Genomic DNA, 6,460 nt, shown 5'->3' with positions numbered 1-6,460 from the left:
TGTCTCCCGTTAAACTGTCCAATCAAAGGTAAGTTATGGTTTTCTCTAAATTCAGTGGTGCAAATGGAAGTTTGGCAGCGGAATAAATGTAATCTTTTCATGACTTTATAGTGGACACAAATCAGACAGGACTTAAAAACATAGCTCGTTTGCACCTGTGTTAAAAGCACACTTTAAGCGTCCAACCTGGTATTGTTTGAAATGTAGTCAGAGGCAGAGCTGAACAGACTTCTGAGTCAGGTGAGAGAAGAAAACATGAAGACGAAGAAGAGCCAACATGGAAAGAGATGCATGAGCTTTTAGTGTGCTCACTATGTGTGTGTCTGTATGTTTGTGTGTGCATATACATTTATGTACTTATGAGCACAGAAAAAGTGTAGAAGTGAGACAAAGCACAGAAACAATCATGTGTGTGTGTGTGTGTGTGTGTGCGTGTGTGTGTGTGTATTTGTTGGCTGTTCTGTGAAGTCATCCTAATTAATAGCTGAGAGTGTTTGGCTGAAAGTGTTGTGCCTTAAATTAGAAAACCCTCTGATGTCCAACTTGGCAGCGTAAACTAGCCACATTAGCACACATGTTCCTAAGCGTCATATTGATAATAATAATATGTTAACCATCTTTGTAGGGTATTTTCCTAAACAGCTACAGCAGCTACAATGAACTATTCATGGGAAGAATAATTTATGTAGCTACCTATTGGAGGCCCATGAATAATAGTGAACTTCAATCACAGTGAAGGAGACTCCGCATCAGCAATATAGGGAATGAGAGCAGGCTAGTGTGTGTGTGTGTGTGTGTGTGTGTGTGTGTGTGTGTGTGTGTGTGTGTGTGTGTGTGTGTGTGTGTGTGTGTGTGTGTGTGTGTGTGCGTGTGTGCGTGTGTGCGTGCGAGCGATGCTGATTGAAGGAGGTCTTGGTGCAGTGATCAATACTCTATGGGTCATAGTTAGTAGTTTTATGAGCTAGTCATCCTATTGCCTTTTATTTTATGTGTCAGTCACCAAGCTCACCCCCCGTCCCCCAACCCACCTCTCATAATCCCGCACACATAAAAAATACTCTCACACAAGCCCTCCATCCATCCCACTGGCAATAAAGATTGTGCTGACAGAGCAGCCTTACAGTAGCCACCGATGGCTAACGTCCAATGAGAAAGGGTGTGTCCATGCCTGGGCACATGTGTGTGTGTGTGTGTGTGTGTGTGTGTGTGTGTGTGTGTGTGTGTGTGTGTGTGTGTGTGTGTGTGTGTGTGTGTGTGTGTGTGTGGGTGTGGGTGTGGTTGTGGTTGTGCATGTTTCTCCCATATGTCCACTGCCATAGGATAAGAGATAAGGAGTGAGCAAGGGGAAATATGTTGATAGTTGTTAGTATTTTAATATAATTCTGTGAATTGTCAAATTTAAACACAAATAGAATAGAAAAAAATATTTTTCCTTTTTTGGTTGGTACAGTATATAAATGTTTTTGAGATGGAGAAGTGGGGCATGATGGACACATGTTATTAATAATAATTAATGTTAATTCTACTCAGAGGAAGCATTTCAGTGCATTAAATGTGTGAAGTAAAGGTTTGCATTCTTTTGGTGGAAAGCAGCCATCTTATTATGCTTCAACCTCTATACACCCTCTATTCCTCCCCTGAAGATAGCATGCTAACCTGCTAGCCCAGCGTGCCCCCACTGTCTGGTCACTTTCTGTCATTATGTCACCATTTAGAGTCCAGTCTGCCCTGAAGAACAAGCTGCTAAGAAGTATTATCACTTGTATAGTAAAAGCTGATGATGGCTTAATCACTTGGCCCCAGTTGTGAATAGCTGTTGTGCTAAGACTGGGTAGCTATGTAGCAATAGTAAAATAGCTCACTAATGACAAAACTAAAAGAAAGTAGGATTTTGAATGGAGTTGCTATATTTAAATTGTGGTCTTACTATACACAGTGAGGATATAGCCTACTATACTTAGGAAAATCTTTTTTTGTTTTGTTGTTGTTTTTTTTTTTTTTTACCTTTAAACACAGGAAGCCACACAATTATGTGGCTTTAATTCTTATTTTCAAATGAGAATCTTTTATGATACAATAGTTGTTTTCATGAAAATCAGACCCACCACACTCACTATTATAGATGAGACACAAACCTCATACAGACTCTCTTTGTCTCTCCTTTTTAAAACTCTGTGAAATTACCACCTTTGAGAGGAGCACAAATCAGTGTTTATTGATTATGTTTCCTGTCTTATCCTCGAGACACATACACACACACACACAAACTGCTGATGGAGCAGGCTTTCCGGTGCAGCGGAGATCTGTGAATAGATACATTATAGGCTACAGTATGTACACTCAGAGAGGCCATGCATATTTGATGGATATAAAAAGGTAAGGCTGAGGGAGAGTTATGTTGGCTCTGCCCACTCTCTGAGCACAGCACACTTTCTACTGCTACTTACAAAATTATGCAGCATTATTCAGAATAGCACAAAGAGTCTAAATTACAAACAGGATAATAAGAATGTTTTGATTGCTCTATAGAAAACCACATTTGTCCCTTGTGTCATCGGTCCTGGCAATCACCATCACCCTTTGATTATATTTGTCTGTGCCTCTAATTTCATTTTGCTCTCATTCAAAGTTTCACCCTTAAATGTCTGCAACCACAGCAGAATATGTAGGCCTACTACTGTGTTGGTTTTAAAGCTGCTCAATGAATGTCTGGGCTAAAAGCATTTTCCCCTCCTCTCAGTTCGCCACTCTCTTTGCTCCGGCTCCCACACAGCCTCTCTATGCTTTACATGTGACTTTGCAGATATGATGTGTGTCCTTGAAAGAGACCTTGGCTTGCATTGCAGTCATGATGATGGCAGTGAAACAAGCTCTTTGGCTATGTTGCTGCCCCTCAGTGGACAGTACAGAAAAGTGCATCTGATTGCAAGAGATATTTGCACGGCATGGTGGAGCTAGTTTGGTTGGAGGGATTTCCCCGAGTGACTATGTATAATTATAGCCTCAGTTGTAAATCATTCATGAACATTTTTTTCCTCTTTGAATGAGCAAGTAACTCCACACTGCAAGGAAAAAATGTTCTTTGTATGATGGAAACAAGTCATAGAAATATACACACAGGTGGTAATGACTGTAGAGAAGTGAAACAGTCTGTTAGAATTAGACTTAAAATGCTCACAAAATAACAACTAAACTCTGAGAGGACATTTATATTTCATTGGTTTCCTGATGGAGAGTGCCATGAAGGAACTGGTCATCAGAACAATGTTTTGCAACATGTTGGGATTTTTGGTTATAACATTTAATATTTAAATCATATAAATATGACCAATTCCAAGCCAAAATACTCTCCCCAAAGTCTAAAACTGTAAAAATGCAGCATCTGAAACAGGCTAGTATAAACTGTAATATGAGTAATCATTTCCTCATACCAGCAAACTGCACAGCTTTGGTCCCACCCAAATATCAAACTGCACCAAAAGTGTCATCAGCTTACAGGAAGAAAAGATACTCGGTTCTTATGTGTAGTCTGCCCTACTTTCCTGAGTGTTGTTCAACTTTAACTCTCCTCCCCCCCCTGAGGGATCATTAAAGTTTCTTCTCTATATTCTAGATTGATTCAATCAGATAAAGGAAGCCGTCACAGCCCTGCTCTGTCAGGGTCTCGATGTGGAGCTGCGATTCACCTCTCAAAATACCTAATAGTGTGTCAGAAAACAAGCTATTAATGGGACATGAGCAAGAGAGGCAGCATATCCACGGTGTCCTAACATCATCATCAACTACTGTGGCATTGTTAAAAATCAGTCAGTGTAACATGAATGCTCCTCCCAGTGTTAATAATGGTGAAGTCAATAAGATGCTGAAAAAGAAACAACCAATTCACCTTTGAAAAATTGAACTGCCTGTACCGATCCCTGTATATTCAGTCAGTCTCCCCCCTTCATTGCCTCCTTGCAGCAAGGATGCGTTAAAAAAAAAAGCAGGGACCAAAGAAAGAGAAATGGACAGACCATTAAAGAGAGGTCAGATAAGGCAACTCTGAGTGGTAGCAATTGATAATCTGTGTGCCTGGATAGGATTTTCCTTATCTGTTGGTTCGCTGTTGTTAGTTACTCAGCTTCAGCCAGGGGAAATCCTGCCTGTTATCTCACACAACCACGGTAATAAGGCGCACCCTAACCTGGCAGGGAGAAAAACACCACAACTGGGATATTCTTTATCCCTCTGCAACATTTAGCTGTGTATGCATATGTGTGTGTGTGAGAGAGAGAGAGAGAGAGAGAGAGAGAGAGAGAGAGAGAGAGAGAGAGAGGGAGGAAGGAAGAGCGATGCCTTGCGGGTATACCCTGCATCACATGAGCACAATTATACAGCAGGGACTGGTGCTGGGGTTTCTTTTTATATTTGTACTCCGGATAAGTGGCACATGGTAGCATCAGGTATCCAATGTGACTGTTGAGGTTACATTTTCATAGAGATGCTTTTATCACTGCAGTGTCAAGATAAAGTTATTTGGAGCCTTATGAGAAAAGAGAATATAACCCAATGAAGAATATTCTCTCTATACGATGATAGTTTTGAGAGTCTGTTTTTTTTTAATATATTTTATTAAACCAAGTGAGAATAACTCAGTCACTCAGTCAACACACAAAATTTTGGTCCAAAAAATATTTTTAAAAACGTGGCAAATGAATTCCCCAGAGGAACTTCACAACAGCATGAACATTTGTGTAGAAAACAAATACTGTATGTCTTGTATGATGTTAACTATAGAAGAGGAAGTGTGACCTGAATAGCATCTCTCATTCTGCTTCAGCACAAAAACCACATGACAGTCACAAGGTGTAAATCCCTGAGTTCTGTGCATGCATGTCACACATTTTCTAGTCAGCCCTCTTTTTTCTTCTCTTTTACTCACTCTCACACACACTTTATATCATGTATGAATGAGGAATCCTATATAACATCCTCTTTGTTTCATTCCTTATACCGACCACATAGGTTTAAGTTTTGACTTTGCTCTCTTTTCTGATATCATGATTTTCAAAGAGCAACAGCAGCACAGATACAGCGACTGCAGTGGAGTGCATCCCATTCAGTGTAGCAAAGCCCCCTGGATACATTTTCTCTTTGAGTGCATCAAAATGGATCGGTTTCTTCTGTGTTTCCCCACAGGTGCTGTAAAAGTGATTCCACGGATGTGGCCAGAGGGGAGGGGCATGCAGAGTACATCCTGATTACATCAAGAGAATTTTATGGTTTCACGTTTCCAGAGTAAATAAGTGAATGAGGGACAGCACAGCACAATGGAATGAGGAACCATGCAGCTTACACCAAGTAAGTTGGAAGTAACACAAGGAACATGTGGACAGAAAACTGGCAAAACCTGCACCAAAGTGCAGCAAAGTCAAAGAATCACGTTGTGTATAACTGTGACACTTGGTTGAAAATAGATTATGTTCGTCACTATTCACAGGCCACATTTGTGGACACAAATAGTGCCGTGAAAATCAGCCAAATCATTCCAGACCTTTTCACTGAAGATTTTATATTACAAAATAATCAAACAGTATGTGCAGTTCACAGTAACTGAATAGAGACAACAGACAGCAATCCTGCAGTGCACCCTCGCTGTTAAAAGCTGTGGCTCAGGCCGAGAGTATATTCCTCCACTCCCCCCCCCCCACACACACACACACACACAGTAATAAATAGCAGTCCTTTGTGATATCTCAGGGTTGAGTGGAAGAAGGAGAGAACAGAGGGGGAGGTAAAGTAAGTGCATTGCAGTCTCTGTACACGTCCTACTGCGTCACACACAAACAGACATACACTTTCTCATTCCCTCTGACTCATCCCCCAGGCCACCCCCTCCTCTTACCCCATCTCAGTCCGTCCTCCACACACTCACCTAACAATCGATCTGTCAACACTCTCCTATCTGATTCCCTTTCTTTCTTTCTGAGCCCACAGTCCTACAAACTTTGCTAACTATTCTTTTTTTCTTTAGGCAAATCCCAACCCTAAATCTCCTTCATCTGGCTATAGCTCCCTCTCAGGACTCCAAACCACCATGATGCTGTCAGTTCTTATGCAACCCCACTCCTGGTTGTAGGGGGAAATAGCCCTGCAATGCAGCACAGTTATAAAATAGCAGTAGGCATTAGGGGCTGCAGTTGAGACAGAACGCCGCCACATCTATCACTACTGTGCAGTGTAGTTACTCTGCTCTGCACTGGTTCTGCTCTGATATTCCCTTTTAGTCTTAATACGTCCCCATGTGAAAGACTGAGATCACACCAGGAATGCCTTTGTGATACCTTTTCTTCAAGGTCAAATCACTATAACCTTCTCACAGGACTGTTTTCAGACACATATACCTATATGCTCTCATACACTGCAAATATATGTCACAAATAGTTTGAATTTAGGTTTAAGAAAAATAATGGTCTATTGT

This window comes from Trachurus trachurus (assembly GCF_905171665.1).
Source record: "Trachurus trachurus genome assembly, chromosome: 1".
Classification (NCBI taxonomy): Eukaryota; Metazoa; Chordata; class Actinopteri; order Carangiformes; family Carangidae; genus Trachurus; species Trachurus trachurus.
This window is presented reverse-complemented; position numbering follows the sequence as displayed.